Source organism: Oryctolagus cuniculus, chromosome 2 (assembly GCF_051225735.1).
Source record: "Oryctolagus cuniculus isolate XC-2025 breed Fujian yellow rabbit chromosome 2, ASM5122573v1, whole genome shotgun sequence".
Taxonomy (NCBI): domain Eukaryota; kingdom Metazoa; phylum Chordata; class Mammalia; order Lagomorpha; family Leporidae; genus Oryctolagus; species Oryctolagus cuniculus.
Window position 1 is genome coordinate 125,120,494 of NC_142868.1, and position 23,438 is coordinate 125,143,931.

Sequence of the window (23,438 nt, forward strand, 5' to 3'; positions counted from 1 at the left end):
GGCCTCAACGGCCGGAGCTGCGCCTATCTGAAGACAGGAGCCAGGAGCTTCTTCCTGGTCTCCCATGTGGTTGCAGGGGCCCAAGCACTTCAGCCATCTTCCACTGCTTTCCCAGGCCATAGCAGAGAGCTGGATTGGAAGAGGAGTAGCCAGGATTAGAACCAGCACCCATATGGGATGCTGGTGCCACAGGCAGAGGATTAACCCACTGTGCCATGGCGCCAGCCCCTATGTTTTTTTTTTTTAATTAATTAAATTATTTTTAAGGTAAACAAATTTTATATTTATCAAAAAAACAGATTTTTTGTCTTAATCTTATATCCTGCAAACTTACCAAACTCTCTTATGAATTAAAATATTCATCTAGGGGAGTGTTTTGGTTCCCCTTATCATGTCATCTGTCAACAGCAATAATTTGACTTCCTCCTTTCCAATTTGTGTTCTCTTGATTTCTTTTTTCTTGCCTAAAGTCACTTGCTAAACTTCCAGAATTATACTGAAGAGCAATGGTGAAAGTGGGCATCCTTGTCTGGTTCCAAATTGTAGTCCAAATGCTTCCAACTTTTTATCATTCAATATTATGCAGGCCATGGATTTGTTGTATATTGCCTAGATTGTCCATACAAATATTCCTTCTGTACCCAATTTGCTTAAGGTTTTTATCATGAAAGGTTGTTGTATTTTATCAACATATATTATCTGCATCTATTCAGATAATCGTATTGGTTTTATTCTTCAATTTGTAAATGTGATGTATCACATTTACTGATTTGCGTATGTTAAGCTATTCCAGCATAACAGGGATAAATCTTACTTGGTCCAGGTGAATGATTTTTCTGATGTGCTGTTAAATTAAATTAGCCAGTATTGTGTTGATGATTTTTGGCCTTACTTCTTCTTGAAAAGTATGATAGAATTCTGCATCTAGTCCTAGGCTTTTCTTTGTTGGGCGCATCTTTATTAGTGATTAAATCTCTAAGTTATTGTTCTGTTTAAGTTTTCTACGTCTTTATGATTTAATTATGTGTCTAGAAATGTTTCATTTTATTCTAGATTTTGTTGACATATTGGTGTTTGTAGTAAGTTCTGATGATTCTTTTTTATTTTTGTGGTTTCTGTTGTCACATCTCCTTTTTCATATCTGATTTTATTGATTTGGGTCTTCTCCCATTTTTCTTTTTTTGGTTAGTTAGGCCAATGGTGTATCAATGTTGTTTATTTCTTCAACAAAACAGCTCTTCATTTCAGCCATCTTTTGTATTTTTTGGTGTCAATTTTGTTTACTTCTCTAATTTTAATAATTTCTGACCTACTAGTTTAGGGTTTTGTTGTTTTTCTAGGTTTTGAACTGCATTGACGGCTCTTGATACCCTTCCAATTTCTGGATGTAGGTACTAATTACTATAAACTTTCATCTTAAAGCTGCTTTTCTGTACCCCATAAGTTTTATTATGTTGTATAATTATCTTCATTCAATTACAGGAGGCTGGTTTGAGACCTAGATGCTCCAACTCCAGTCCAGCTCCCAGCTAATAAGTCTGGCGAGGTAGCAGAGGATGGCCTAAGTGCTTGGGCCCCTCCACCCATGTGGGAGATCCAAAAGACACTCCAATCCCTGGCTTATCCCTGGCCAAGCCCCAACTGTTGCGACCATCTGGGGAGTAAACCAGTGGATGGAAGGTATCTCTCTCTCTCTCTTTATGTGTGTGTGTGTGTGTGTGTGTGTGTGTGTGTCTTTTCCCTCTGTCTGTCTAACTCCGAGTTTTCCATAAATATTTTAAAAATGTCCACACTGAAAAAGCATTATTAAAAGCTAAAGCTAAAAATATATAATTAAAAACAAATGACAAACAAAAATTCCTCTGTGGTGGCTTTGAAGGAGTCCCTCAACCTTTGCTGATTTCACTTAGCCATGTTGATTAGTGCTCAAATGTAGGTCTTCCTTCCCTGAACAAGGGCATTGTTGAAGATAGAGAGGGAGCTTGAATACGTGAAGGGTACATTTGGATAAAAATGAATAAGGAGGAGAATTATGAGCTATGCCTTCCCTTTGACTTCCATATGCAATTCTTTCAATGGGTGTCCATAGTACAACAACTTCTTTAGCTGATACTGATACTTTAGCTGATACTGATTACAGGAAACATTTCTGTCACCTCTTGTATTAATTCTACAATGACATTCAATCCAAACATTTTCCTCACAGAGAGGTAAAAGGGTCAACCTTCTAGCTTGCTTATAAAGAGATTAGAATAAATGTGGGACACTATGATTTAATTTGAAATGTCAGAACCTTTCTGGCATTTAAGTGAAGGATTGCAATAACTCAGGGGAGAGAACCTGCTCAGATAGGTTTGCAGTGGTAAGCTACTCAGCACTTCCTCAGTCATAACCTCAAGAAGGGCCCAGAGAATATTTCCTTCACTGTGGCATTAAGAAATGCACTTATAATGAGGAGCATCTAAGAGGGGGTTTTTGGTAATTTCAGAATACATGTAAGATTACATAGAAAACTGGTCAGTGGAAAACTTTTCAAATTTTATTGGAAATAATAGGAATCCAGAATAGCAGAGAGTAAACAGTACTGTTGCCTACCCATCACAAACAAGGTGAGTACAATTACAACCATAGGTTACCAGGACAGAAAGCTAAGTGGTTGTTCTGGTTCTCAGGAAGCTTGGTGAATGACTAATTAAACACAGGATGTCTAGAAATAATGAGCAGCTTATTAAGATTCTATGTGCTGTATACAGAAGAAAAACTTGATTTTGCTGGGCAGAAATCTAACAGAAATCATTACCATGGGAAGTAAGACAGCCTTCCATACTCAGTACACAGATCAATTTATGGACTCAGAGATAGTCAATTTATCTGGACTCAGTATCTATTTTAAGAGCTATCCCAACATGGATCCATAGTAATACATTTTAAATATTTCTAAGAGGAACTTGGAGTGATGTGATGCACTAGTATGAGGAAGATACTAGGATCTTTCCAGAGTTAAACTATTAACTTAGAATTTATAATGCTCACTGGCAATTTGAGAGTGTGGTCCACCAGTAGATAATTTAGGCAGTTAGGAAGCTAGAGTGGAAAATGTTCAGGTTGCAGACAATATAAGGCTTATGGCATCATTTGGTCTGGCCATGTCAAGGCAACTGCAAGTAGGTCTCAAAATTCAGTGAATCTATAGCAGGTTAATTTTTGCTTATAACTTTTATATGGCTCCAAAATGATGTTATAATTATCCAAATGACCCTTCACAGAAAAAAAAAAAAAGGTTTCCTGAACCAGGATGAGGAGAGTGATCTTTATTACTGAAGAGAGTGAGCTGACACCAAGATTGCATAAACAAAGATTATAAAATAAAATAACTCGAAACTCCCACTAGCTTCCTCAAATATATTCTAGTCACTCTCTTGTAACTTTCCACAAGAAACCTATCTTACTGTTCTTTTCCCTAATTAGTTTTCCATAATTTATCATCCTTTGTTAAAAAGGTACAAAGGTTCACAAGTTGAACCACTGAACCACTTTTCAGGGTTTTTCACTTCTTTTTTGTGAAGCTTCTGCACATGCGAAGATTTATTTTATTTTATTTTATTTTTTAATTTTTTTTTTATTTTTGACAGGCAGAGTGGACAGTGAGAGAGAGAGACAGAGAGAAAGGTCTTCTTTTGCTGTTGGTTCACCCTCCAATGACCGCTACGGCTGGCGCATTGCGCTGCTCCGAAGGCAGGAGCCAGGTGCTTCTCCTGGTCTCCCATGTGGGTGCAGGGCCCAAGGACTTGGACCATCCTCCACTGCGCTCCCGGGCCACAGCAGAGAGCTGGACTAGAAGAGGAGCAACCTGAACAGAATCTGGTGCCCCGACCGGGACTAGAACCTGGGGTGCTGGCGCCGCAAGGCTGAGGATTAGCCTATTGAGCCACGGCGCTGGCCCACATGCAAAGATTTTAAAATGTAAAAATAAAATATAATAAAATGGTACACTTTTCTTCTGTGAATTTGTCTTTGTCAGCTTAATTCTCAGGTCTCAACCAGGAAGGAAGTTGAGGAAAAGTTTTTTCCTCTCCTATAATCTTATAGTAGATCTAGTGAAGACATAAATGCATTCCATAGTTACTTGCGTTCAGCAGGCAGAATTGGGATCTAAACAAGTAATGAATGCCGTAACTACTATAATTTTTCTAGGCACTTGGAGTGAACACAACAATGATGGGAAAGACCAAGTGGAAATTCCTGGAAACTTCAGATTCTATTTTCAACTGTCTCAAATCTAGTCTCTGAACAAGAAGCTGAATCCTGATGGCTTTTGTTAACAGAGTTATTTCTTCTTGAATCTGGCCAAAGGGATCCTCTGTTGAAAGTTGAAGGAAGGCATGAGGATGACATCAGGTAAAAACCTGATTATCTGCTGTAAGTTTATTATGATGGGCTTTGCCCTTTTACTACTTCTCATAATGTGGGCTCATTCATTTCTATTGTTTCTGTCTTAAAGTTTTTGTTAATCTTGGATTGAACATTCAGTTTATATGAATATATTTAATTGTATAAGACCAATATAATTTGGAATATATGAAACAAGAATTTTAGGAATTCTAACACTCTTCTTTAATGTAGTTGCAAGGCCACCACTGTGGTGCAATGGGTTAAGCCACCTTGGGCAACGTTAGTATCCCATATCACAGTACCAGTTTGGCTCCTGAACCAGCTTCCTGCTAATGCACTTAGGAAGGCGGTGGAAGATGCCCCAGATGCTTGGGCCCCCACACCCCATGTGAGAGACTAGAATGGTCCTCCTGGCTCCTGGCTTCAGCCTGTTCCAGAGCTGTGCATCACAGGCATTTGAGGAGTGAACCAGTGGATGGATGATCTCCCCTCTCTCACCCCCCTCTCTCTCCGTCCCTCCCTCCCTCCTTCCATCCTTCTCTTATTGCTCAGCCTTTCAAATAAGTGAAACAATCTTTTTTAAAAGTGAAAAATAATTAATAGTAGAACAAATCTATAGAAAATATAAGGAATAGCTGCACATCACAACTATAAGTATGAAAAGATGTGGAACTCTATATCCTACACTTAAAATTATGCAGCTATTTTTGCTCATGGAATATTTACAGATTGCAAGCACTTTATAATTCAAATGTTAAAAGATTAAAAACTGTAAAAGTCAAAGCAGAAAAGTAATTTTAAAAGAAGAAAATTTGGATCTTAACAACATGTAATTGGTTACATAATAATTATAATAAAATTGTGTTCATATTTTGTAGGGATAAAATTTAGCTAACAAAAGAAATTTGCAGGGAAATTTTATTAATGTACCTCAAGAGAAATGTATAGCCTTACATGCTTACATATGTTAAAAATGATGGAAATTGGGACTGGTGGTGTTGCATAATGGGTTAAGTTGCCACCCACCTATATAGCCAGCATCCCACAAGGGCACCAGTTCAAGTCCCAGCTGCTCCACTTAGAATCCAGCTCCCTGATAATATGCCTGGGAAAGCAGAAGAGGATGGCTCAAGTGCTTTGGCCCCTGCATCCAAGTGGATAACCAGGAAAAACTCTTGGCTCCTGGCATTGGCCTGGCCCAGCCTTGGCCATTGTGGCCATTTGGGGAGTGAACCAGCAGATGGAAGACCTCTCTCTCTGTCTCTCTTTTTCCTTCTCTGTAACTCTACCTTTAAAATAAATAAAATGAATCTTTAAACATGATTAAAAAATTTTAAATATTTTAATTTGCTTACTCATGACTCAGAAGCACTCTCTCTGTTCTCCCCCCCCACCCCCGTCTTTCTCTCTCAAAGAGCTCCCATCTGCTAATTTACTCACCCAGATGACTGTATCACACCAGGAGAAGGAGCAGGGACCTCAAATCACATTTCCACATAGGTTTCAGGAACCCATCTACTTGAGCCTTCACTACTGCTTTCCAGGGTCTAGATTAGCAGGCAGTTAGAATCAAAAGACTGAGCCTAACAGTGAACTCAATAAAGCCAGGAATCAAATTAAGGCACAGCAAATGAGACGCAGGTGTCCTAACCCGAGTCTTAACCACTAGCCCAAGCACTTGCCTCAATGGACATCCTTCACATAGTCATCCAATATCAAGGATATAAAGAGTAATTATAATAGATTCTAAAAAGTATGAAACAGATACAATTATTATGAACATAAATTAACAAGAGATAAAAATATCATCGAAATTATTATGAATATAAATTAACAAGAGATAAAAAAATATGATAAATTATACAACCCCCAAAGCTTTTTCTTTGAAGTAATAATAATATAGACATGAAAACAGCAGGTCAATCTAAAAATTAATACATAAAGTAGAAGTAGCCAATATTGGCCAAAGAAGATGGGCTCCAACAAAAAATGTCAGAAAAAAATAAAGATAACATACATATTAAGAATAATATCTTTCTTTATAATATTTAAATTCTACATCAAATACCCAGAAAATAAGAACAAATGCAAAACTAGAATACCATAGATTCCCTGTGGTTTTGGAAAATAAATTTTTGACTGTGGACTTGGGAGTTTTTATTAAATAAAAACAAGATAGCAAAATGCAAATTGTAAATGAACATCTGATGAATTGTATTATTATACTAAGAAATGAATCATATATAGATAAAAGGAGAATAATATAAGCAAAGTTGTCAAATACAGATTCTAAGAATTGGTATTACCTCAAACAAGAATTAATAGCAAAAGGATGAAAGGAGTTAATGTAAGCCAACAGAAAAAGAAAATGCATAGAATACTTCAAATGGAAAAAAAAACTCACTGTAACATGTATTAGTACCTCCAACAGAGAAACCTGAGTGACTAACAATTGTTATATAGATTAATTGGTCTCCCAGTTGAAATGATACATGAAAAGCAAAATAATAATGTGCCAGTCCAATTGGCAAAAACTAGAAGGAGGATAATACTTAAGCATAAATACAGACAAAAAATAAAAAGGCTTTTGTGTGAATGAAAGGATAAAGTTTTTTCATACTTCTTTAGAAAAATCAAGAAATCAAGTATATTTAGCAGTATATAAAACGACTCCTGGTTTTAATAGCATATGCACACTCTCACATAACCCACAGTGTGATGACTTTATTGTAGTTCTATGATAGCATAAAGTTAGGGGCAATAGTTGAGGATACCACAACAAATAGTATGTACTTTTAAAAAATATGACAGAGTTCAGTTTCCATCTCATGCTCTTCTTGAATTTAACTGACATTAACCTTTTCTGTGGTTGTGTTCACATATCTGGCTGCATACCAAGTAGAACTTAGAGTTTTTCACAATTAAATTAGTCGGCATCATTTCACCAGCTGTGAATTTCAAGTAGAGTAGTTGTTCTCTTAGGAGTTGGTGCCATGGTGTTTCCAAACAGTCCCTCATGTCATTGCATTATGGTCGTCACTAGTCAGTGGTGTGAATGTCTTATGTTGCTGTATTGGTCAGGATGTCTGCAGTTTACGTTTAAAAACTGGTTCCGTGTATCACAACAGGTGACTAATGGTGTATACCTGTCTTTGCATCCCCTTCAGTGAGTTATAGTTGTGGGTTTTGTGTGATTTATAGCCTGTTACACAGAGAGCAGCAGACAATCAAAGATTTAAGGAGCAGTCACAGCTGCCAGTTCACAAAATGGGAGTGTAATATGGAAGCTTTCTTAAGGGTTTTTGTTTTTGTTCTACTTCTTTTCATTAAGACTGGAATCAAGCTTATATGTAAACTATTGGTGATTGAAGTTTCCTTTTGTCTCATTCAGTGTAAAACTGTCTAATTTGATAAAAAAAAAGTAAGTTATGAAAAATGAAGATTTAGGCACTATACAAAAAAATAGTGGGCATTTAAAGTATCCAGATCTAACTAAGGGGCCGATGTTTGGCCTAGAAGTTAAGACACCTGTGGGGGCTAGCACTCTGGTGTTGTGGGTTAAGCCTCATTCTGCAGCACTGGCATCCCATATGGGCACCAGTTTGAATCCCAGCTGCCCCTTCCAATCCAGCTCCCTGTTAATGAGCATGGGGAAGCAACAGAAGATAGCCCAAGTGTTTGGGCCTCTGCACCCATGTGGGATACCCAGATGAAACTTCTGGTTCCTGGCTTCAGGCTAGCCCAGTCTCAGCAATTGTGGCCATTTGGGGAGTGAACCACTCTATGCAAGAGCTCTCTGTCTCTCCCTTTCTCTCTTGTGATTCTGACTTTCAAGTAAATAAATAAATATTTTAAAAGTTAAAAAAGTTAAGACACCTATGATTATCTTATTAAAGAGCTTAGTTTGATGCCTTTCTCTGGCTCCTAATTCCAGCTTCCCTCCAATGGAGACCCTGGAATGCAGTTGTTCACGGCTTGAGTACTTGGGTCCCCGTCACTCATAGGAAGCCAAGATTGAGTTCCTGGCATTTGGCATCAACTTGGCCAAGCCTCTGCCATTGCAGGCATTTGTGGAGTGAATCAACAGATGGAAGGTCTTAAAGAAAGGTGAGGGGAGGCGAGGCGAGGTGAAGCGAGGTGAGGCGAGGCGAGGCGAGGCGAGGCGGTAGGAGGGAAGGAGGGAAGGAGGGAAGGATCTAACTGATTTGAACAGCTCTCTTCCTAGAACTTTTAATTATCAAATGAGCATTTTTAATTATTTATTCTTAAAGGAATCTTTAAATAACTTAGATTCTCAGGGTCACAGCAAATGCATGATAATTACCACAACACAATTCTCATCAACTGTCATGTTAATTTGATACTAACATGTAGAACAGATTCAATGTAATTCTGAGATACAATTCTAAGGATACAATGATACTTCCCTTTCTCTTTTGTTCTCTGCTTTCTTCCCTCCCTTCTTCCTTTACTTTCTTCCTTCCTTACTTACTTTATGTTACCTTATCTGTAAATTTACCTGAATTTCTACTCATTTTGAATATTTTTTATAAATCCATATATTGATACATACAACCTATAAATCATTTATTCAAATGTTCACATATCACACACTTTATCCTTTTTTTTTTTATTTTTTTTGACAGACAGAGTGGACAGTGAGAGAGAGAGAGACAGAGAGAAAGGTCTTCCTTTGCCGTTGGTTCACCCTCCAATGGCCGCCGCTGCCCGCGCGCTGTGGCCGGTGCACCGCACTGATCTGATGGCAGGAGCCAGGTACTTATCCTGGTCTCCCATGGGGTGCAGGGCCCAAGCACTTGGGCCATCCTCCACTGCACTCCCTGGCCACAGCAGAGAGCTGGCCTGGAAGAGGGGCAACCAGGACAGAATCCGGCGCCCCGACCGGGACTAGAACCCGGTGTGCCGGCACCGCAAGGTGGAGGATTAGCCTAGTGAGCCACGGCGCCGGCCACACTTTATCCTTTTAAAGTATGTTTTCATTATGCAGTATAATGCATATTAAGCCTTGATTAATAAACTTCTAAAATTTCCCAGTACCAATATTTTAGAAATAGTGTCACTGGAAAACTTTAGTTGTAGGCTACTTTTATAGAAACTCTCAGTTAGCTGTTCCTATATTCTATTTCTATTTCATAACCTTGGTGATTACAGACACATAGAAAAAAAACTGGATTTTTTGGCCTATTGTTCTAATCTTGTGTGTGTGTGTGCACGCACAAACATGTTTATTTGTAAGAAAATAAAAGGGAAAGATTATGTTATGATTTACATTCTGTACTATGCCTTTCTGTGCATTTAAAACACCATCAAGTTATTATCACAAAGTTCATCATATTTTTGGTGTAAAAGTTTCACATTACACCTCTAAACTCAGTGCTTGATATTCACATGATAATGACCTGAACTTTATGTTCTACAATCAACTAACTGTATTGCATTTCATTGACAGATCACTGAGAAGGAGTTAAGGAATGGTTAGAGTGGAATGCATCAATCTGGACCTGGTACTATCTGTTGAAGAAGATTTAAGGCATAATAACCTATATGCATGGCTATAGAAGGGCCTCTGCAGTGATACCGTATTTTCATAGCCCCATGCTCAATTTGTTGCAGATTCCTATAGGAAGAAACTGGTTCACTCCAGTCGATCTGCATTATCTTCAATACATGGGAAAATTCCACAAGGACTCATCCTTGGCCTTTTCCATTATGCCAATTCCATGCCCTTTCAGAAATCTGGTTTCTAAATTTGCTTTATGATAATACTGCTATGCCAATGGTATTCTCATTTAGTGCTTTGATGATAAAGGTCACTCATTCTCTCTAAGGAGCTCTTAAGGAATGGATATGCTTTCAAGGCCTAGAAATATTTCAGCCATTAAAAGTAAAATAATCACTTTAATAAAACATTCTCAGTTTAAGGCTATTTGGAAGCTTAAAAAAACTCACTGCTTAATTGACCACATGAAGTCTCCACTTGAACTCAATTGCTCTATTTTTATGGATATTTGTGCTATTTGAGAGTTTAGAGCAGACATGTTTGGAAGAAATAAAACATGCAATGAAAGGATATTAAGATCTGTCTTAATTTGCATATTTCAGGCAATTCATAACTTAAAGCGAAATTATACACTACAAAATTTCTAATAGGCCTGGAGCTATTAATAGATGCATACTCATAGAGTAACAGGGCCCATGGTATAGTATAGATGAGTAAATATAAAATTATAAAACTGAATATATATACAATAAAATATATTTAATGTTTCTATAGGTATAGAATACTAAGGATATTTTGATAGCGGTTATCTGTAGAGATAAAAATGCACCTAAATTAAAAGTGTATAATGTTAAAAATACATACATTGTCTGGGGCCTGTGCTGCAGCATAGCTCCCTGCTAATGCACCTAGGAAAGCAACAGCATATGGTCCAAGTCTTTAGACCCATACACCCATGTGGGAGAACCAGAGGAAGCTCCTGGCTCCTGGCTTCCGATTGACCCAGCTCTGGCCATTGTAGCCATTTTGGAAGTGAACCAGCAGATGGAAGTTTTCTCTCTCTCTCTCTCTCTCTCTCTCTCTGCGTCTTGCTCTTTGTAACTCTGCCTTTCAAATAAATAAATCAATCTTTGAAAAATTAATTTTTCCCAAAAAAGAAATTCTAGGGTTCTGTTTCAGGGTAGGGTGGCTATAGATAATAATAATATAATGTATATTTTATAAGAAATAAACTAGAATAAAAAAGTTTTTTTGACAGGCAGAGTGGACAGTGAGAGAGAGAGAGAAAGGTCTTCTTTTTTCCGTTGGTTCACCCCTCAATGGCCGCTGCGGCCAGCGCATCGCACTGATCCGAAGCTCTCTGCTATGGCCTGAGAAAGCACTAGAAGATGACCCAAGTCCTTGGGCCCCTGCACCCACGTGGGAGACCTGGAAGAAACACCTGCCTCCTGGCTTCAGATCAGCTCAGTGCTGGCAGTTGCAGCCATTTTGGAAGTCAATCAGCAGATGGAAGACCTCTTTCTCTGATTCTACCTCTCTCTGGAACTCTGCCTTTCAAATAAATAAAATGAATCTTTAAAAAAAAAAAGAAACTTTTTCTCCAAAGTCCAATATTAGTTAGACTGAGACAAGTTCAGAAATAGAATCTGGTTAGATGATGATCACAAGACCATTTTGATTGTGACTTTCTTCAACAAAGGAGGAATACAGATGGCAGAGATAGGAGAGATGTTTAGGCTATAATAATGGCAAAAGATTAAATGTATTAAATCTATACTCTGAAAGTCTAAAACATATGTTCTTTCAAAATATTCTCAACTATCTGATGCTGCCATTCTAATACAGAGTTTTCAAGGCAGAGCCTTACATAAGGCTGACAATTGCAGTGACTTCAAGTTTCCATGGAAACAATAGTCCGAAGCTAGTTTTGCTTTTGTTGCCTGTAAGAGTGGCCGACCTACATTTGATGCATATTCAACTCTGTGCATATTTACTCAGTGTCTGAACTTCCCTATGATGCTAGTACAGCTGTTGAAATGTATTCAACAATAATTTTGTTTTTATTTCACTTTTGAAAAACACCATTGACAAATGCTCTTGTTACCTGTCAATAGCTAGACTTTAGCCAGAAACACAGAATATTGATTATGATGAATTATTAAGAATCCCAATGTTCTGTGAGTGTGTGTGGGGGGGAGGTGGAACATGAAGGAGAATGTGTTCACTGGTTATGATGGGTCTTCTCTGAAGGACACTTGATCAGATCCTCTCGCTTGTTCTGTACATAAGATAGTAGAATGGAAATACTGAAAATAGCAGGACAGGCTAGAAATGGAAGCAGAGGCTTCAGTGCTTTTCCAGCCTCTATCCAGAAAAGGAGGAACAGTGATTGAAGGGTGAGAATAGTCCCCTTACTGGAGTTATTACTGTCTCTTATTGGAAAGAGTCTGTTTAGGAATACAACCTCCTTGTCATCTATTGCCTTCATACATATTATCCAAACTCATTCACCTGCCATATCTCTATTCCAGTTTCACTAGGGGATTCTTTCATGCTACTAATGATTCCCTTGACAGCCCACAGAACTTGCTGAACTTACCAGAGGTTTTCTTTAAGGTGAAATTTTCAAAATGTGCAACCTATTATTTTGGTTTCAGACATTTTCTCTGCTTCCACATGAGGGAAGCTTTACTCCATTAACATTTGGTCTGCCATCGATTGTCAGACCTGTTTTGGCTGGAGCATTGAAAATAGAGCATTCTCAGATATTCAAAAACAACATTTCCATTACACCTTTACAAAATCTGATATACTCAGTGGTGGATCTTGAGCAGACTTTTTTTACTGTACTTATTTTCCATTCCTACATTTAAAAAAATTAACACAAAGGTACTGGTTTACAACACAATTTTTATCTTACAGCTACATAGGTTAGAACTACAACATGGGTCTCAGGGAGCTAAAACGGTACCTCAAGCCTTCCTTTCTGGAGTCTGTGGGAGGATGTGTGTCTTTTCCCTTTCCTTTCAAAAGGCCCTGCATTCCTTGCAGAACAGCCCCCTCCTCATCTTCTAACACATTGCATCCAACCAACAATGCCATCTATATGACCTAACATCTATCACAGCACCTCTTTCTCTGACCCCATTAGCCAAGAAAACTCCACTTGTAAAGATTTGTGTAAATAGATTAGAATCACAGGGTAGAGACGAAGATACCCTTTCCATAGTAACATCCTTAGGTTTTTGCACATCTGTGAATTCCCTATTGTCATGTGCAATCAACAAATCACAGAACCAGGTATTAGGCTATAGACTTTTTAAAAAAAATGTTTGCTTAATGTATAGTACATGTACATTTTATGTGGTATGGTGCAACATTTCAACACGTGTATGTGGCATCAGTGAATCAAATCAATCTTTGCATTGTCATCATTCTTCCTATAAAATTTATAAAGTCTCTTACTTCTAATTTGGAAAAATATTGAATCAAATTGACAAACAGAACCAAAATTAGGTGTCTCTATGTTTAAACACTCTGTGAATTATAAAGAGCATTATCAACATAATTATTAATCATATCTATATTTAATGGACACCTAAAATGTAGTCATTTCAGTGACCTTATCATAACAGGAAGTGTAATTCTCGCAAGGATTCTACATAATAGGAAATTACTACTGCTACCTTTATTTTATGGTTGGTCCAACAGAGGCATGGCAGAGTTGCTAAGTAACTTGCCAGGATCACACTGAGTTATCACATACATATTGAAGAACATAGTGGATCTTCCTAAAGTGCATAACAAGGGGAATTTTAAGGCTAAACAGCAAACCAAATCCTTTTCTGAAGTAGATAAGACTGTAGTATAAGAATTGTTTCTTCCTCCTTTTTTATTTTAAAATGATTTGATTCTGTCCAACATTTATTCTAGCAGCAACCTACTTCTCTCATAATCTTGCTGTACCTTTTTTCCATCTCAAGAAAATAGAAGGTAAAGTATAAGTACAACAATTTTTCTTAAGAAAAATTGCTCATGAATAGAATTCAAGACAGTTCTGGCCGGTGCCACGGCTCACTTGACTAATCCTCTGCCTGCAGCGCCAGCACCCCGGGTTCTGGTCCCAGTTGGGGCGCCAGTTCTGTCCCCATTGCTCCTCTTCCAGTCCAGCTCTCTGCTGTGGCCCCGGAGTGCAGTGGAGGATGGCCCAAGTGCTTAGGCCCTGCACCTGCATGGGAGACCAGGAGGAGGCACCTGGCTCCTGGCTTCGGATCTGCACAGTGTGTCAGCAGCAATGCACTGGCCATAGTAGCCATTTGGGGGGGTGAACCAACTGCAAAAGGAAGACCTTTCTCTCTCTCTCTCTCTCTCTCTCTCTCTCTCTCTCTCTCTCAATGTCTAACTCTGGCTGTTAAAAAAAAAAAAAAGACAGAGTTCTAAAAGATACCAGATATAGCCAGAGTTTACATAGTAAAAGCTAATTATTTTGGTAATAAAATTTGTTAATCCATCCTATTAAATATTTAATATTGTTAAATATTCAAAGTTTCATTAAGAAATTATATTAATTCGGAGTTGTTAGGATGGGTGACTGACACAGCAGATAAAGTTGCTGTCTGGGACACCTGCATCCTGTATTGGAGTTCCTGGTTCAATTTTTGGCTGTATTATTTCTGGTTCAGCTTCCTGCTAACGTGCCTAGGAGGCAGCAGATAATGGTCTAAATTGCTTGTGATCCTGCTGCCCACATGGGGAAGATGGAGTTCTTGGCTTCTGGCTTCAGCCTGGCCCAGACCTGCCTGTTGTGGGCATTTGAGGAATGAACCAGTGGATGAAAGATCTCTCATCCAAGATCTCTCACTCTCTTTCTGCCTTTAGAATTACTATGGACTAAGTTAGATCAAGCATTCAAATGACTTATATAAACCATGTGGGGCAGGTATTTTGTCAGGCTGTTTAGATGCCAGTAGGGATGCCCTCATCTTATATTGGTGTCCTGACTGCTCTGTTTTTGATTCAGCTTCATGACAATGGGCATCCTGGAAGGCCACAGATAATGGCTGACCTGGGTCCCTGCCATCCACATGGGAACCCCAGATGGAGTTCTGGGTTCCTGGCTTTGACTAGGCACATCTCTGGGCATTTGTGGCATTTGAGAAGTAAACCTGGTAGATGAAAAATTTCTCTCTGGCTTCTGCTTCTGTCTCTGTTTTCCAGATAAATTTTTAAAAATTTATTAAAATATAGACTATTTTAAATATTAAAATGTGACAAATATCCCATGACTTTAAAAACTCCATTATTGAGGTTGATGTTGTGATGCAGTGGGTGAAGCTGCCACCTGCAGTGCTGGCATCCTCCATGGGAGTGCTTACTGGAGTCCTGGCTGTTCTGTTGATAGTCCAGCTCCCTGCTAATATGCCTGGGAAAGCACCAAAAGATGGGCCTTGCCACTCACATGGGAGGATCATGATGGGGACCTTAGCTCCTGGCTTTGTCTGGTCCCCAACCCTGGGAGTGTTGTTGTGGCCATGTGGGGAGTGAACCAGCAGATGGAAAATTCTCTCTCTCTCTCTCTCTGTGTATGTGTGTGTGTTCCTTTCTGTCACGCTGCTTTTCAAATAAATAAGTCATCTTCAAAATATCCATTATTTCTCATAGATATTGATGAAGTTTTATCACCAAATTAGTATGAAGAAATGTAATAATGTGATCATGTTTGCAAATGTTTTTCTTCATGGTGTTTCTGACTTTAGGGGTGATCTCCTAAATCTCATAAATTTTGTGTGGACAAGACTGTTTTCTGATGTCCGGTTTGTATTTGCACCAAGTTTAGATGCTAGTATCATAATTTGTCCACATTTTACTCAAGAAATTAAATCTCAGCCTAGACCTTGAGTAGGTATGATGGTATCTAATCATCATAACACAGTCAATAATGAAAACAAAGCTTTCTTTTGAATCTTTTGAAATAGTAGTTTCTTTTGAAATAGTAGTATCGCATATTCATTTCAAGTAGCTTGGGCATTCTATATAGATTGTATCATATAGAGTGTATCTTATAGAGTGAAAGTCTCTTGGAAGTTCACTCAATTACATTTCAAGTGTTTTTTCCCTAAAAAATTAAAGGCAGTAAAAATTGGGTCTTAAATTAAAGAGCATAATTTAATGAAAACTCAAATATTAATAATCTTAAATTTCTTAAATAATTGATAAATAGCAATTAACATGTGCAATGACAGAATGCAAAGGCTAACTGCATTAAACAATAAAGTGTTTTTCAGGCAAAATGTATTTATAATTAGTAAATAATATTACAAAACAGAATAATATAGACTGTTTTGTAACATAAATGTGATCTTTATGAAATTATTTGGAGTATTAAATTCTAAATATGGACATTATGATCTTTGATAATTTCAGCTAAGTTTTACATAACTTAAAACATCTTTGAATAAAAACTCCTGTTGAACTATATTTTATATCTTGAGAGGATGAATTAAAGACATCTAATCAACTTAGCACTAGAATTTAGCAAAAGAAAAACACTAGAATATATTAATAATTTCTTCAATCCAACATGATTAAGAATATTTAATAATGTGGGCAAAAGTAGAAAGTATGCCACAAACGCTATCCACACATTTTGTTTTTCCTGATCAGATTTCAGACTAACTATTTTTTAGTATTATTGAGAAGCATAAATTTTTCACAGTATAGATAATGAAATTACATCATAGTACATTACTAATATAAGTGCCAAGGAAAACCTTATAACTTGGTGGAATATTTCCATCAACAGTGCTCTGCCCTGGCAAAGGAAGTCAAAAGAAAACTTATTTCCACATTAACCACATTGAAAATAGAACATCAGTGAGTACTGCAAATACTTGTCATGGTGATCAAAGGAATAAGCCATGAGCAGATAGACAAATACAGATATTTGAAATTTCCCTGCTGAACTTTTAGTGTAATCACAATGATTATAATAGATAATTCATTCTCATTCTAAATACCAGTCCTTGCCCAATGTTTGGTGTCTAGTCATTTCTGCAAATAGTAAGCCACTCAACTTTCACTTGCCTGAAGCCATGCAATTTGTTTTGAAACAAACTGACTTTTTGCCATGAGAGATTTCCTTTGGAGTAGGATAAAACAAGAAATATAGAGGGGAGAAGGGAGAGACTGTGATCAAGAACACACTGCTTTTTACCAGCATTTATAGTGACTAGGATAATTCTCAGAAGGTGGATCCTCAGCACAAATATAATGATTAGTAATAATAATAGATATTAGCAATTGTTTCTTGGATGTCATCCTCCTCTGCATGTGTTTCCCTCTCCTAGAGAACTTGTTAGAATTCTTATACATCATTGAACCCTATATTCTTTTTGAAAATCTGTTAATTAGAATTTTAGTTCACAGCAGACAGATGATTATTTTTCATACTGGTAGCCCTATTTCCTAGGATGAGTAGCAGTGATTCAAAACATCACTACTGGCAAATGCCAGCAATTTTGTGAAGATAAGGAAATGCACATACTTGCTTGGTGGAGAATACAATGGACAGACTTTCAGAAATAAAACTTGGCAATATATATGTAATTGCAAACATGTATATATCTGATCTAATCCTCCCACAGAGATATATCCCATTATGATCACTCAATAAGGGTAAAAGTTAATATAAATGAGAATGTTCAATGCAGAAGACCAAAAAATAAATTAAATCAGTAATATCATAAAGAACTTCCTTTAAAGGAATCCCCTGTACTTCTGCAGTAAAAATTCTTCATACCTATCTAAAGGTATTGACATGAAAATCTGGAAAAACAAAAGTTTAGGATTATCATATATAAGAACACTTCAAAAGGTTATGGAATAAAGGAATTATGAGATATTTCATTGCAATTTTAAAAATTCCCAATTTTTTTTTCATAACATGTACTCTCCATGAACTTTTTAAGTACACTTATATATCCTATTTTTGTGAATTCTCACACATATGTGCTCTTCCTCTCTCTTGCTCTCGCTCGCACTCTCTCTCTTTCCTTCTTTCTCTTTCCCTCCCTACCTCCCTCTCTCTCAACAGAAAGAGCTGTGATTGTGGGCATTTAGTGCAGGGGTTAAGACTTACATATCCCATGTTAAAGTGCTGGATTCTAGGCCTGGCTCCACTTCCAATTCCACCTTTTCAGATAATGTACATTCTGGGCGACCACAGGTTACAGCTTGATTGTTTAGATTCCTATCACTCATATGGGAAAACCAGACTGAGTTCCTGGCTCCTGACTTCTGTCTGCTGCAGTTCTGGATGTTGCAAGCTTTTGGGGAGTGTATATCCTGTAACTTTATTTTTAGAGCTATTAGTAAATATTTTATTATCAGGGCTGGTGCTACAATATAGCAGGTTAAGCTGCCACCTGTAACAATTTTATCCCTTTGGACTCAGGTTTGATTCCCCACTGATCCACTTTTGACCCAGCTTCCTCCTAATGTGCTAGGGAAAGCAACGGCTAAAAGCCCAAGTGCTTGGGCACCTGAAATCATGAGAGACCCAGGAGAAGCTCCTGGATCCTAGCTTCAATATGGCCCATCTCCAGCTTTTGTGGCCATTTGGAGAGTGAACCAACAAAAAGAAGATCTCTTTCTAAATTTCTGTCTCTCCTTATAACACTGACTTTCTTATAAAATAAATAAATCTTTTAAAAATATCTTATTATCATGCTAAGTAGGAAAATAAACAATTGAATATACAGTGATACTACCACTGATAAAAATTATAATAATGGATACTATTACTGTAAAATTTGCTTTATGGCACATGATCAAATAGTGATTATGTATACTTCAGATTATTTCATATTTACCAGGTACCAGTAGGATGGGTTCTACTTTAAATCTCATATCTATAATTGTATAAAGCACAGTTTTTAAGCAAATTTCTCAATGTACATTAGAACTCCACTCAATTTGACTCTAAGTTATATATTATTTATGATTTTTTACTGTGCTAAATAATAATCTAAAGAAACCTAGATATCTACTGATCATAGTAATTGATAGAACAGGAAATATTTCTTCTTTCCAGCTTTGCCAATTTTCTATTGCTTATATGAACATGAGCGTTAAATATGGTAGAAAAATACAACTGTGTTCAGTGTGGAGTCTGATGTAGGGTGATTATGAGTCAGGAAATTTTTAGCTTTGAATTTTCAGATTAGCTTTCTTTACCCATCAATCTCTACAAACAGACTTGAAAACAGATGAGTGTACTTCTATGCCTTCAGGAACAGGGAATAGGGAAGCATTCAAAATTCGCCAGGTTAGGCAAGAGTGAACATACAGTACTTAAGTAACAATAAGAAATCAAAATTATCGGGGCCGGTGCCTTGGCTCACTTGGTTAATCCTCCACCTGCAGCATCTGCATCCCATATGGTCACTGGGTTCTAGTCTCGGCTGCCCCTCTTCCAGTCCAGCTCTCTGCTGTGGCCCAGGAGGGCAGTGGAGGATGGCCCAAGTGGTTGGGCCTCTGCACCAGCATGGGAAACCAGGAAGAAGCACCATGCTCCTGGCTTCAGATCGGTGCAGCGCCGGCCGTGGCAGCCATTTGGGGAGTGAACCAATGGAAGGAAGACCTTTCTCTCTGCATCTCTCTCTCACTGTCTGTAACTCTACCTGTCAAATAAAAAAAAATTCAAAATTATATGCCACTTATAAAGATCCTACTTTAAACACACCATCCAAAAATTTTTCAATTTTTCCAACCAAAATATATATTAATCAGGATTCCCTAGAGCAACAGAACAATCTATCTATTTACCTACCTACCTATTTGTTTTTTATAAGGGATTGTTTGACACAGTTATGAAGGTTGGCAAGCCCAAAATATGTGAAGCTGGTCATCAGAATGGAGGTCCGGGAGAGCTAATGCTGCTGTTTTATTCTGAAGTCCTACAGGTTGGATTCCCAGGAGAGCCAGTGTTCCAGTTTGAGTATAAAGAGAATGTCAAGGGGACCAGAAAAGGATGTGGCAGATAAAATATGAAAACATTTCCTACAGAAGAGTTCTCTGTTGCACAGGGTAACAAGTCTTTTTTTTTTTTTTTTAAGCTTTCAATTCACTTGGCTAGGTCTACTCTGTGGAGGAAAATGTGCTAATCAGCTATTCTTAAAGAACACTGGATAAAATAATTCTCAATCAGAACTTACTCCCAGAAACACCCAAAGCAGTGCTGTGGCCAATTTGAGCTGATATTATGTTTGTTGACCAGTCACAAGACACAAATATCTTCATAGATTTTGCTCATTTAGAAAAGTTTGTCTACACACCTCTTACACAAATATTCTTATTACCAATTTACCAAACATATTTGATCTATATTCCTTATCATCCTTAAAAACCACTGACCAGAGTACGTGTATCAGTATATAAGTACTCAATAGTGACCGTGTATGGATGTGGTTTTACCCTAGAGGTTCATGGGCACAGTTCACCAGCATCAACTCCAGATTTCTTTTTTTTTGACAGGCAGAGTGGACAGTGAGAGAGAGAGACAGAGAGAAAGGTCTTCCTTTTTCCATTCCTTCACCCCCCAAATGACTGCCACAGCCGGCACGCTGAGGCCGGTGCACCACGCTGATCCCAAGGCAGGAGCCAGGTGCTTCTCCTGGTCTCCCATGGGGTGCAGGGCCCAAGCACTTGGGCCATCCTCCACTGCATTCCCGGGCCACAGCACAGAGCTGGCCTGGAAGAGGGAGAGAATCTGGTGCCCCAACTGGGACTAGAACCCGGTGTGCTGGCGCCGCAAGGCAGAGGATTAGCCTGTTGAGCCGCGGCGCCGGCCCAGATTATGTCTTGTCTGCTAAGTGCTCAAAGGCTGCACCATCCCCAGTTCAAGCAGGCCCAACCACAGGTAATGTAGATGGCAGAAATGTGGTTTCATGCACATGATGCTGGGTTTGCAGACATCGGGATTAAAAGAGCTGTGTGTTCACAGCAGCCTCCCTGTAATCTCAAATGAAACTCTAGGATGTCAGAAAGAATTGTGTTGCCATGCATGGAAAGCCTGATGGAGTGATACACAGTGATGATGTCAGAGTGAAGTCAGTACAGGGATCCCAGGAAGGTAAAGTGGCCAGCAATCTGCCACTACCACCAGGAAAGCCACAGACACCTGCATGCAGCCCCAGAGTGCAGCTATGTGTGAGCAAGACCATGAGCAATGGAGGTCTCCTCCTAGATTTCAAAGGAAGTCTTGGACAAACCAGGGACCTAGGGAGAGACTTGCCACTGCAAGTTGTCCCCACTAAGGCCATTTCAAGCAGAAATGTAGGATCAGAACAGACAGTCCCTAATAGTGCAATTCAGAAAGAAGACTCCAACATGTGAGAAATAGAACTTGGGCTGAGACCAGAAAAACCTTAGGAGTTGGGGATTCCCTAATCTCTTGGGAGCCTAGACCTTGACATAGTGTTCACCAGGTGTTGGTGATGAAGATTTAGGATTACATTTTTACTGTACTAGGTTTTATCTTGCTTTCTTCTGTTTAATTCTTTCTGCTTGTTACCCTCCTTTGTAATAGACATGTATGCCCTGTGCCTAGCCCATCATTCAATGACACTTAGATTTTTACAGTTTTACAGCTGGAAGAGTTTGGTTTGAGTATCACATGAGATTTTGGACTTTGGAGTTTAGAATTAATACTGAATTAAGATTCTAAACTATTGGGATAGAATGATTGTATAAATTATGTGACAAGGACATGGGTTTTGGGGAATCTAGTACAGAATGTTATGCCTTGAACAAGATTTGGCTCATGAATTGGTGCTGAACTTTAAAATTCCGAGTCATAAGCCAATGATACTAAAAGAGAGGGAGGGAACTTACCACAATTATGGTGTTTAGGATGTGGCTTAGTGAGATGTCCTTAAGTCACTGGTGGCATGCTTTCAAAAGGTAGTTCTGACAAGAAAGTTTGTTTAAAAAGCTGACTTGGGTCCCCAGCTGCTGTCTCTAATTGGTATACCTCACTATGACATCATTTCTCTGTATTTGTTCCCTTTTTTCATGGGGTGTTCTAGGCTGCCTGGGGATTATGCCAGGAGGTAAACTCTCACCTGAGTATGAACCAAGGGCCCCTATCTGATCTTGGACTGAGATCATCCAAAATCGAGTCAAAATAAACTCCTCGTATCCATAAGTGGCTTGTTTCAGGCACTTCATTATAGTGATAAAAAGCTAATTAATACAATTATATAGTGTACTTACATAAACCAAAGTTGTAGAGCCTACTGCAAACTTGAGCTATCTGGTATAGATTGGTGTTCCCAGGCCATATACCTGGACACCAAGTTTCTGCACTGTATACTACAGTGTAATTGTAACACAGTGATAAATATTTCTGTGTTTAATATACAAACATGTGAAATATACAATAAGAATATAAGTACAATATAAAAATTTAAAAATTATACACCTTTAAAGATTTGAAGCTTACAGGATTAGAAATTGCTTTCCATGAGTCACTGAATGACTGGTGAGTGAAAGTGAAGGCCTAGAACATTAATATAGACTACCATAGACTATAAAAGGTATGCTCACTCCATACTAAATTTATAGAATTTATTCCTAGAATAAATGAAAGTTTACTGTAACTTTTTTACATTATAGTTTTTTTTTTTTACTTTTTTGACTCTGTAATAACAGTTCAAAACATATAGTACAACTGTATAGATCTATTTTTTATTCCTATTTTATTGTATAAACTTTTTTCTGCTTTAAAATGTTTTTTGAACTTTTAAAATATTTTTGTTAAAAACTAAGATGAAAGCACCTACATTATTCTTGGCCTCCATAGGGTCAGGTTTGCTAATATCACTGCCTTCTACTTCCTCATATACTTGCACTGGAAGATCTTTGTGGGATGTAACTTGTTTAGAGTTGTCATCTCTCATGGTAACAATGACTTCTGGAAAAACTTCTCGAAGGAACTGCCTGAAGCTATTTTACAGTTAACATTTTTATAAATATGGTTGGTGACATTATCAAGTTATTAACAAAATAATAGCATGCCAGTGTTGTCTACAAGCTACTAACATGTTTATATTCATTATCATTATGTACCACACAAAATCACATGTGCTATACTTTGATAACACTGACTGAGCCACTAGTTTGTTTACACCATCATTACCACAAACATCTCAGTAACGCCTGATTATCAGACACGACAGGTATGATATCTCTAACCAAAAGAAAATTTTCAGCTCCTTTATTTTATAGTACCACTATTGTACGTGTGGTCTTTCATTGATCAAAGCATCACTATGTGGCACGTTACTTAAATATTATTCTCCTAATATGAGTGACTTGTCAATCCAAGCATTTTGACTGTTTCTTGACACTTTCTGAATGATTCATATATTGTCTTAAAATAGGAAACATTCAGTCATATAATACAACAGTTGGTTAATGTTTAAAAGCATAAATTGAATTTTATATGATTTTACTTCCCTTTTCC

General features: G+C 37.9%; 1 long non-coding RNA gene across 3 annotated transcripts in view; it reads left to right on the top strand.

Moving 5' to 3' along the window:
• The window catches only part of LOC149128040 (uncharacterized), a 109,340-nt gene extending 89,134 nt beyond the window's left edge, over positions 1-20,206 (top strand). Inside the window, exons 1-4 of one of the 3 annotated variants that reach the window (XR_016229670.1) lie at positions 1,331-1,387; positions 1,483-1,680; positions 4,195-4,398; positions 19,868-20,206. This is a non-coding gene — a long non-coding RNA (uncharacterized LOC149128040). Of the gene's footprint in view, positions 1-1,330; positions 1,388-1,482; positions 1,681-3,632; positions 3,981-4,194; positions 4,399-19,867 lie in introns of those variants that run through there. The other 2 variants (XR_016229669.1, XR_016229671.1) reach the window with 2 other exon arrangements.
• Positions 20,207-23,438: the final 3,232 nt, after the last annotated feature.